The following is an 11388-nucleotide window of genomic DNA, read 5'->3' on the forward strand; positions in this document are numbered from 1 at the left end:
AGCCCCAGGCGAGAAGCCTCTGGTTTCTCTTAGGAACACTTCACAACAGAGAAAGCCACCTGGTTAGAGGTTACACAGATACCAACCATATAGACTTAACAAGTATTTTGAATGCAAGATCATTTCATTGATGTGTAGGCACATATTAAAACTGGGAAGATCCCAAAAGCCACCTCTCCTGCAAAACACACTCATCTAGGAGAAAACGCCAAAGCATCTGTCCTCAACTATAGGTAACAACCTTGGTTTCTTTGCCTTTGGCTGAAATCAGTGTTGCAAAAGCCTTTTAAAAGAGTAAGAAAATACAGGTTTTTCTCCCAAGATCACATTGCCCAAGTGAAACAGAACCAGTGCTTACTTTTATTTTTTGTCTCCTGTTCAGAGGGGTCAAACATTGCTCATAATCTTCATTAAATTTAGTCCTGTGGCTGGCAAATGTTAATTTACTGGAATATTTTCCTTCACATTCATAAAGAGGGAAAACTAGCTTTGTGATCTGGTTGCAATCTACACAACACATAGATAATCCACAACAGTGGTAGGCGCAGAAAAGCTCCAGCTGGTTTATCTCAAATGTTCAGAATGATTTTGATTTCTTTACGGACACCACAGTCATTCATAAAGATTCATTGCCAAATGTTGCCCAATACCGTGATAGAGGCGATGGTGAAGCGAATGTCTTAGACTGGGAAATCATCATGGTGCCCAAACCTCAGAGTCTGCGGCCAAATGGTGGGGATTTGGAAACCACCTGTCACGGAGATGGTGAAGGAAACTGGATTCAAACTAATGAAGACTAAAGTCTTTCCAGCCAGAAGACGGTTTGAGTCCAAGGGGCCATTTATATACAAGAGCTAAGAAAGGTGCAACTGATTTTCACCCAGAAGCAGCACGATTATTTTTAAGTTCAAAGACATTTTTGTTAATAAACTGCTTCACACAACCACATCGAAGCCAAAATGTGCCAATGAAATAATCAAAACAAATAGCTCAATTGGGACTTTTTGAATGTTCAACAAAAAGAAAAATTAAAGTTGGTTAGACTGCTGGATAGTAACGTTACAGTGTCTCCTTTAAGAGATCAAAATGTCTTTGCCACCCTCCACCCCACCCTACCCCACCTCTAATAGTGAAGTGGATAATTTCTGAAGAATACAATGACCCTTTATGCCTGGCTTCTCTAGTCTGCTAGGGATGCCATCTGTCTCCCACGCTATATAAACAATCCCCGCAGGAATCTTCTGATGACCAAACAGATTAGCAAACTCCAGATTTTCACGCCATTAATAATATCCCCATCCAGATTAGGCCTTTTATTTTAATAACTCCAAAGATAAAGTCAATAACTGATCTTTCTTTCTTTGTAGATAATGTGTGTGTCATTTTAAAGATAACCTCTTGGAACATACAGCCATCTGTTGGGAAGAGAAAGAAAAAAAGCTCTCTCAAAGCAACAGAAGAAATGAACCCTTGAGGGAATAGGAGAAATAGTAAAAAGAAAATCATATTTATAAGACGAACACATGGAGAGCTCTACTAATTACACTAAAATATTCTTCTTCTAAATGACAAACTATAGAACACTACTCCAGAAAAGACAAGTTTCACACTTTCACAAAGGTATATATATACGAAAACAGAGTTTGCGTGAGTCTAGGACAGTGAAAGCAGAAATCATAACCCAAAAGCTAAAGGCCCCCGAAGTTTGCATGCTGTCCACCTCTATCTGTAATGATCACAAATGTTTTCCTTCCTGAAGTTTAATATCGATTGAACCCTTGTAACTCTAATTGTGAGCTCTCTGTACTGACTCCAAAGACTTCTAACTCTAAAAGAAATAAATGTGGCTGTAAAGATGTTCTCTAAATTAATAATAATAAACGACGAAAAGCACCCGAGCGCTGCTAATAGTGAAGACAAGGCATGAGAGAGTCAGACCTCTGCAGTCTCGCGTCCTCGGAAACGTCTACGTCTAAATCTGCAGCCCCAGTTTGCTCCAGGCCCCAAGCTCCAGCAGAGGATGTTCACGGCACATTCCCAACCCAAAAGGAAATGAAGCGTCCTCTCCCTCAATTGATGCTCAAATAGACCCCAAAGTCCCAGTTTCCCTGGAGAACCAAACCATCCAACACATCCTGGTGCCTCTCGCCCGCGTTTCTGGGCAGCGGAAACCGAAATGTCAAATGAATGACCGCGCCGGGGCGCAAGGGAGGAAAAACAAAGCCACCTCCCGCCGTCCGCTACCTGCGGCGAGGGCCGCGCGCTCACCTGGGCTTTGCGCCCGTCGCCACAAGCTGCGGGTAGGGACCCGGCCGCGGGGCGGGAGGGCGCCCCCGAAGTCGCCCCCGAAGTCGCCCGGACCCGCGGCCCCGGCGCCCTGCGGCCGGTCCGTGCGCGCCGCGGAGAAAGCAGGCGGCCGGGGGCGCCGCCGCGCGTTGCATGCAGCTCACGGCTGCTGCGGCCGCTGCCACGGAGCCGAGAGTCTCTGCGCTGCAGTCCCCGACCCCGAGACCGCGAGAAGCGCCCGGAGAGTCGCGGCGCAGGGGCAGAGCGCGCCCGGCGCGCCCCTCAGCGGCTCTTCCCGCCGCCCTCCGCAGCGGGCTGGGTCTCGGCTCGCCTTTGTGCTGGCATCTTCCTAGCTCCCAGCGACACCCAGAGCTCTCGAGGCGGCTCCGCGCCGCCACCCACCCCCGGGTTACGCCACGGCCCCCGCGCGACCCGCCGATTGTGTCGAGTCAGCAGCGGCGGCGGGGACGCGCGAAGCCATGGCTCCCGCCCGCGCTCGGGAGGGCGCCGGGGGTCCTGCGCCTCCGGGAGGTTTGTGGCCGAGCGCGGCGCGGCCCCGAGCGGCCCCGCAGCGCCCGGCTCCCCGCCGCTCGCTCTCCAGGCGCCGACCCGCCCGCGTCGCCACCCTCTCGCCGCTCCCTGCCGCCACCTTCCTCCCGCCCGGGTGCCAGGCGTCCGCTCCAGCCGCGGTGCCCCGGTCCGCGGAGAGCGAAGAGTCCGGCCCCCTCACCTCCAGCCGCGCCGGCGCCCTTCCCGCTAGACGCTTCGGCGGCATCTGCCCGCACCGCCCTGCGGGACGCTGGGCTGGGAGCTGCCGGCACGTCGGGGACCGGTGGAAGGGAGGCGGGGGCAGAGGACAGGAGGGACAGCCAGACCTTGGCCAGCGGGACCTCCCTGAGGAAGGTGCGGAAGAATGGGGCGGGTGCGGCTGGGCGGAGGACGAGTCCCGAGGCTGCGGCGGAGCCTGAGTTGCTCTCCTTCTGCGAAGTCGAAGGACAGGAGGATTCCTAGAGGTGTCGCGGAGGGTGGAGGAGACCCTCTGAGGTCGTGCAGACAACACTGTTCCTCAACCCCACCAGAAAGCTGAATAGGGGAGTGTCATGCCTCGGTTTCCCCAACTGCAAGGGCAAGACGGTAATACTCATGTCGCACACACAGGGTGTGGTCACGATGAAAAAATGGATTATTGAAAGCGTTCCCGGATACTTTGCCTAAAGAGGGCACTAAAATTTAAAATTACTGTATTAATACTTTCGGCTTTCTGTTTACTTCTATAGCATCTTCATCAACCAGTCCCACGTAGGAGAAAAAGTAAAAATGCTAAAGTGTAAATATATTGTGTCCCTCCCCACCCACCCTTGCATCTGTCCAGATTTAGGGAAGATTTATTCAATTTTACGATTTAACTATATCCATATGGAGTAAGTCCCCAAATAATGGATAGCCATTCCTTTGGGACTTTTGAGTGTGTGCTCAATATTACCCATCTCTCCGCCTTTTCTGGTAACAGCAGTTCATTATTCCTATGGGAACTGCCCTTCCCCCTCACCCACAATGAGTCTTTGTGGCTCCAGGGTACTGACACCTCCCACCCTCAACCCCCAGAACTAGCCAGTCATCTTCCGGACCGCAGTGATCGGTTCTGGGTTGGGCATGTTGATCCAGGAACTCGGCCTAGGGCTTTGGATGTATTACTGCAGAAAAGTAAGCTCTTTAAACTAGGATAACTAAATTGGAAGGATATAAGCCTACGGTAACAAGGACCAACAGTGCATGCCAATGAAGCCAACTTTGAGGGAAGAAAAGCTGCTGGTGAGAGGGTGATGTCCCACCCTCTCAGGAACCTCAGGAGGTAGATGTGTCTGCAGTGAACTCTACCCTTAAAGCCAATAAATCCTCTCTCTTTTATTTCAAGTCAGTGTCAGCTGTGTTTTGTCACATGTCTCAGAGGAGCCCTGACTCCTTAGTCCCCTGGATCTATCAGCCCAGGCATCACTGTTAGGATCCTCCACAGAATCAAAGAGCCCCACCCCACAAAAGGCCCAATTCCAGTTCTTGCTGGAAGAACAGGGATCCTAGAGGTTTGTTCCCACATGATGTTCTCCTTCACAACTTACTCAAATCCAGCAACCCCACACCTGCAATCCTTAGCTTCTTTGTGTTGATTAACCACTATGTTACATTCTAATCAAAATGGGCCAGGTGCAGTGGCTCACACCTGTAATCATGCCTGAGGCAGGAGGATCTCTTGAAGCCAGGAGTTTAAGACCAATCTGGGCAACATAGTGAGACCCCACTAACACAGGAACAGAAAACCAAACACTGCGTTTTCTCACTCATAAGTGGGAGCTGAACAATGAGAACACATGAACACAGGGAGGAGAACATCACATCAGGGAGGAGGGGCCTATCGGGGGTTGTGGGGCTAGGGGAGGGATCTCATTAGGAGAAATACCTAATGTAGAAAGATGGGTTGATGGGTGCAGCAAACCACCATGGCACGTGTATACCCATGTAACAAACCTCCACGTTCTGCACATATATCCCAGAACTTAAAGTATAATACATTAAATAAAGAAATAAAAATAAAAATAGCCAGACATGGTGGCCTGAACCTGTAATCCCAGTTACTCTGGAGGCTGAAGCAGGAAGATCAGTTGAGCCCAGGATTTCAAGACTGCAATGAGCTGTGATTGCACCACTGCACTCCAGCTTGAAGACAGAGCAAGACCCTGTCACCTTGTCAAAAAAGAAGAGGAAGAGGAAGAAGGAGGAGGAGGAAAAAGAAAGAAAGAAAAGAAAAACAGAAAAAGAAAAGAAAAAAGGAGGAGGAAGGGAGGAAAGGAGGGAGAAAGAAGAACCCTAAAAATGAATAGAGGCAAAGTGAATCACTATTGCTGCCCTAGGTCTTAAAAAATATTTTTCTCTCACTTTAAAAGCAGCCCCAACTACCTTTAAAACTTTCTACATATCGACCATTAAAACCGAGACTAAGGCATCAAAGAACATTAATAGCAAAGTCATCCTAAAAATCTCAGACTTGCAAAGGTGTGTAAAGATTAGGTAGGTTCTTTCACACTGCACTCCCCGTTCGTCATCACCACCACTCTCCTTCACAAGATCTCTGACCGGGTCTCACTTATCCTCTCCTGGAGCCATTCCCTTAAAGAGAACTCAGTACTTCACAAGCTGGTCAATTCTGCATTGAAACTGGCCTGACATTAGGAAGTGATCCCTTATATTGAGTTAAAATATTTCTTCCACCTGAGAGTACTCCAAGCACTGAAGACAAACTTGTGAACCACTTGAATTGTCTCTTTTCCAAGATCTTTGCATGACCCATAAGTCATGCAGGACACATGGCAATGTGTCCTGACCCTTCATCATCCTAGGTTACCTCCTTTCTACAGATGTGCCAAGGTTTGTGACTGCTCCTTCTAAAGCATATGGCCAAAGCTAAACCCAAAGGCAAATTCCAAGAAACTTATACTCCAGCCCTCTTCCAACAACAAAGAAGGAGCCTGAGAGACATGTTCATGTGGTCTTATATTTTTATAAAAGCTTCCAAAGTAAGATATTTTAATCTCAAGCGATTTGCAGTGGACTGAATGTTTGTGCTCCCCCAAATTCATGTGTTGAAATCCTAACCCCTAATATGATGGTATTAGGAGGTGGCGCCTTTGGGAGGTGATGGAATAAATGCCCTTATAAAAGAAACCCAAGAGAGCTCTCTCACCCTCTTTCTGCCTCTTGAGGATACAAAGAAAAGATGGCAGTCTGCAACTGGAAGAGGGCCTTCCCACCCACATCACAACCACACTGGCACCCTGATCTCATTCTTCTGGCGTCCAGAACTGTGAAAAATAAATTTCTGTTTTTCATAAGCCACCCAGTCTAGGATGCTTTGTTATTGCAGCTTAAATTAAGACAAGACTGCTGTCTCTTTTCATTCTAACTTCCGTGTTGTCCTAATTCCCCTTGTTCTGAAAGAAGTGGAGTGATTGTGGACATTTGTGGGGATCTGGCTAAAGGGAAGTTGAATTGGTTAAGTGGAATACATTTATGTGGTCTGTGGGCATTAAAGTTGTGACAGTGATGTCTATTTTGACTGTGCAAAGACAGTCACTTGGGCCCTTCAGTGTTGTGACACAAAGGTAAAGGGATGGAAATTATACCACCAAGTATTAATAACTGCATACTTCAGCACCCAGCACAGAAGTATATGGGTAACGGGGTAAATGATGTTTGAAATGTATGTACGGATTCAGAACTAGAATATGGAAAACCCTCCCACATCTTATTGTTTATACGTGAAATAAATTTAATAGTGATTTTCCTAAATTTTGAAACAATCCTAAAAATATGTTACTTTCCCAATAATGCATTGTGGACTGAAAAGAAACTCCTCTAAACTATCAGTAATAAAAACAAATTTTAGTCAACTTTACTAGTGAAAACACTGGAATATCTATTAACTCTATAGAACATAATGTCACAAAATCATTTTCATATGAAGAATAAATCAAAGAGTATAAAGCCAAAATACGTAGGAAAGACATATCACAGAGGTATGTCAGGCAGTTAATTAATTTAAAGATCGTGGTATTTTTCTGTATTTGGTGATCTAATACTTGTAAGGTTGTTTTGTTGTTGTTGTTGTTGTTGCTGTTTGGTTTTTTTTTTTTGAGATGGAGTGTCACTGTCGCCTAGGCTGGGGTGCAGTGGCACGGTCTTGGCTCACTGCAACCTCCGCCTCCCAGGTTCAAGCAATTCTCCTGCCTTAGCCTCCAGAGTAGGTGGGATTACAGGAACCCACCATCACATCTGGCTAATTTCTGTATTTTTAGTAGAGACGGGGTTCAACCATGTTGGCCAGGCTGGTCTCAAACTCCTGACCTCAAGTGATTCACCGGCCTTGGCTTCCCAAAGTGCTGGGATTACAGGCGTGAGTCACCATGCCCAGCCTTATAAGATTTTTTGAATGTGCGAATTGTTGTGATTTTTTTTATTCTGGATATATATTCTTTTCAGTACCTCATTTTGTATGTATAATGTGTATTTTTTTTTCTTAAAAAGTGTCCTGAATTGGGAGTTCAAGACCAGTCTGGCCAACATGGTAAAAACTGTCTCTACTAAAAATACGAAAAATCAGCTGGGTGTGATGGCAGGCACCTGTAATCCCAGATACTCAGGAGGCTGAGGCAGGAGAATTGCTTGAACCTGGGAGGCAGAGGTTGCCGTGAGCTGAGATCATGCCATTGCACTCCAGCCTGGGCAACAAGAGCGAAACTCTGTCTCAAAAAAAGAAAAAAGAAAAGAAGGGAAGGGAAGGAAGGAAAGGGAAGGAAAGGGAGGGGAGGGGAGGGGGAGGGAAAGGTGGGGGCGAGAGGGGAAAGAGAGGGGAAGGGGGGAAGGGAAGGGGAAGGGAGGAGGGGAAGGGGAGGGGAAGGGGAAGGGGGGAAAGGAAGGGGAGGGGAGGAGGGGAAGGGGAGGGGGAGGGGAGGAGAAGGGGAGGGGAGGAGGGGAAGGGGAGGGGAAGGGGAAGGGGGGAAAGGAAGGGGAGGGGAGGAGGGGAAGGGGAGGGGGAGGGGAGGAGAAGGGGAGGGAAAGGGGAAGGGGAGGGAAAGGGAAGGGGAGTGGAAGGGGAGGGGGAGGGAATGGAGAGAGGAGGGGGAGGGGATGGGGAGAGGGAGGGGAGAAGTGTCCTGAATTGTATAATCATCAGTCTCCACAGAACCTGAATCTGTCCTCAGTGTGACCTAATCTGTGTAGTATTCAAAGAACGGGAGTTTCCAGGCCAGGCACCGTAGCTCACGCCTGTAATCACAGCACTTTGGGAGGCCAAGGCAGGTGGATCACTTGAGGTCAGGAGTTCAAGACCAGCCTAGCCAACGTGGTGGAACCCAGTCTCTTCTAAAAATACAGAAATTAGCCAGATGTGGTGGTGGGTGCCTGTAATCCCAGCTACTCTGGAGGCTGAGGTAGGAGAATCTCTTGAACCTGGGAAGCGGAGGATGCAGTGAGCCAAGATCACACCACTGCACTCCAGCCTGGGTGACAAAGTGAGACTCCATCTCAAAAAAAGTGGGAGATTCCAACTGAAGAGGTGACTAACTTAAGCACAATATTGCCTTGAGACAGTCATTTCTGTAGTATTTTATCTGTCAACCATCCTAAGAGAATGAATTAATAGTTACAGCCAGGGAATTTGTAGAATGACCAAAGGATATCCATTTGAATGCCAAAATATATTCTTAGATGTATTATGACTTTTCTGCCTTTTTAAAGAAAGTATACTAAATATAATTGACTCATTATTTTCATAGTGGCTATGATTTATTTATCATGCTCTAATTCAGGGATACTCTTAGAAGCTTCTATGTAGAAGTGGTCTTGCCCTTAGACTAAATGGCCTCAGGCTTCTATCGGTTTTTTTGTTATTGTGGTACTTTAAGAGTAACTTTTTCTCTAGGACCTCGCATTTTTTTCCTGTCACCGCTCATTTTTTTCCTTTCTTGATAATCTTTCTTATCTCATTCTAATTTCCTGCTTATGGTTTTATATGGAATTGATAGACTAAATAAATATTAGAACTTTGTCTAAAATGGCTTGTGGGAGGGAGGAGGTTCAGTGGATAATGGACATGAACTTTGGTGCATAAATTTCGTGATATCTATTTTGGTTGCTCAGTATCCTTTCTTTCTGTCTTCCAGTTCTCACTCATTACCAATGATGAGAATCTCTGGGTTCTCCATTTCACATATCCTTTAAGTAAATATTTAATAACCACTTACTAATGAGAAAGGATCTCTTCTAACTATTGAGGATGCAGAGGTGAAGGGAATAGACAAAAATCCCTGCCCTTGTGATGCTGATTTTCTAGTGGGATAGGGAAGCAGAGATCGAATAATAAGCAACATGTGGCAGAGTATCAGTGCTTACAAAATCCATATGCTCTTCTACATTTTCCATCCTCATTTGCAATTAGGATAGCCATGTGACTACTTCTGGCAAATAGAACTTAAGGAGTTTTGATGGGGCTCACTTGTGGCTGTGAAGATTAAGAATATAGTGTGACTTCTCTCATTCTCTTTGCCTTCACTGGAAACCACAGAGGCCATGTGTTGAAAAGGTATCCTCACAAAATGGAAGGAGACTGGATCCCTGAGCCATCATTTTGTGGGGTCCTGTAATGTGAGCAAGAAAGAAAGTGTTAAGCTACTTAGATGTCACCCACACTCAGAGACTTCACTCATTTGTCTGCCTAAAATGGATATTTGGTGACCAGAAGGCAATATATTGGTCTTTACCAGTAACTATGTCCTTCTATATGTTTCCGAGGCTTCCTTGTGTTAAATGGCAATGTGACTAACTATCCAATGAAATGTGAGCAGAACTAATATGGGTCACATCTGGGCCGAGATGGTGAATTACATAACGTGCCTTCTCTGTCTCCCTTTTCCCCTTCCCTAGAGACCATGAAAGGCCACATTTTGAAAGATAGCAACACTGCAACATGAAAGTCTGGCTTTCTGAGTTCCACTTGGAAAAGAGCTACCCAAGAGAATAGCTCCACTTACCCCTAGACTTGTTACATGAATAAGAAATAACCATTTCTCATGTTAAATCACTCATATTTAGGAGTTAGTTGTCAGAACTGCTAGTGTTACTGATCCTAAGCACAAATAAATCTAAAAATGTAAATTATGTTCACATAAGTATAAGAAAAGAGAAGAAGATAGAGATAGAAAGTTTTCAAGGGGTTGGAATATTAGATAGTAAACACCCTCCCTGAGAAGATGACTTTTAAATAAAGACCTGAGAAAAAGAACCAAACAAGCAGTCATGTGGGGGGAGAGCATTCTAAGAAGGAGAAACAGGCCAGGTGCAGTGGCTCATGCCTGTAATCCCAACAGTTTGGGAGAGCAAGATGGGAGGATCATTTGAGTCCAGGGGGCTAGGTGAGGAGATTACTTAACCCTGGGAGGTCCAGGCTGCAGTGTGCTACGATCATGTCACTACTGCACTCCAGCTTGGGGAACAGAAGAAGACTTTCTCAAAAAAAAGAAGAAGGAGAAGGAGAAGAAGGAGGAGAAGGAGAAGGAGAAGGGAAACAGTAAGTACAAAGGTGCTGACTGTATCAGAGATTCTGTCCATCACCTTGTTTTTAAGATTCTTTACAGTAGTATTTGCCCATACCAAGTTTCCAAAAAATATATTATTTTTATGAGCTTCATTCATCCATTTATTCAAAAAAGTTAAGTATTCCAGTATTCCAGGGACTAATACAAAGATATGAGTTTAATGTAAATATAGTTATGATTCTGCTGCAAAGGTATTATTACTATTAATACTTATGTTTCATTTTGTTTTGTGTGTATGATTTCATCTTTCCTGCTTGGTAACAAAAACTTTTTTTTAATCTAAAAAAAGAAAGCCAACCTGATAAAATTAGTCTATATAATGGTTAAAGGATTCTATTTAGATTAATTCTCAACTTGTTTAGTTTGGCAAGCCTCAGTCTCCCAGATTTGTCTCCACTCTCAAGCTAGTGGCTGGGAGGAAAGGTGGCAATGGTGGCTTCTGTGATTGCATGACAGCGGCTGGGTTGCTGGATCCAGCTGTCCTCATGGCATCCTTGAGCGTGCCGGCCTGTCATGGGGAGTGGCCATCTGGGTTGCCTGGACTGCAGAAGGTTGACTGGTCCCACCCTGGTGATTCCACTTATAGCAACTGACGCCTGTGGCTGCTGTGACTCACAGTTTGATCTCACAGTTTGATCTCTCAGCTTGCACGGGGCCCTGCATTGCTCCCTAGCGGATTTGACCTCCTCATAGTTGCTGCTGCTGCTGCTGCTGCTGCTATAGATTCCTCTAACATTTAGTCACATGTGCCATCAATTCCATGGCCTGGGCTCAGTAAATAAAGTTAAACTCAGAGTTTCCCTCTGCCTAACCATGACACGGCACCCCTGAATTTACTTGGCTACAGCTGCTCTCAGGTTGGCACCAGGGCATCCTGTAAGGCAGTCTCCTTCCTAACCCTTAAATATAAGCTGAAGCAAGCGTCCCTGCCCTAACATATCCACTCTTCTGGGCCAAA

At 46.1% G+C, this 11388-nt stretch overlaps 1 protein-coding gene across 6 annotated transcripts in view; it reads right to left on the reverse strand.

Moving 5' to 3' along the window:
- Window positions 1–3453, reverse strand: part of HECW2 (HECT, C2 and WW domain containing E3 ubiquitin protein ligase 2) — a 392970-nt gene extending 389517 nt beyond the window's left edge. For 2 of the 6 annotated variants that reach the window (XM_063595507.1, XM_034954716.2), the window contains exon 1: window positions 2269–2408. The gene's annotated coding sequence lies outside the window, so the exon portion shown is untranslated. Of the gene's footprint in view, window positions 1–1938; window positions 2409–3016 lie in introns of those variants that run through there. The other 4 variants (XM_034954717.3, XM_055108913.2, XM_057301463.1 and 1 more) reach the window with 4 other exon arrangements.
- Between the last annotated feature and the right edge of the window lie 7935 nt (window positions 3454–11388).

This window comes from Pan paniscus, chromosome 13, assembly GCF_029289425.2.
Source record: "Pan paniscus chromosome 13, NHGRI_mPanPan1-v2.0_pri, whole genome shotgun sequence".
Classification (NCBI taxonomy): Eukaryota; Metazoa; Chordata; class Mammalia; order Primates; family Hominidae; genus Pan; species Pan paniscus.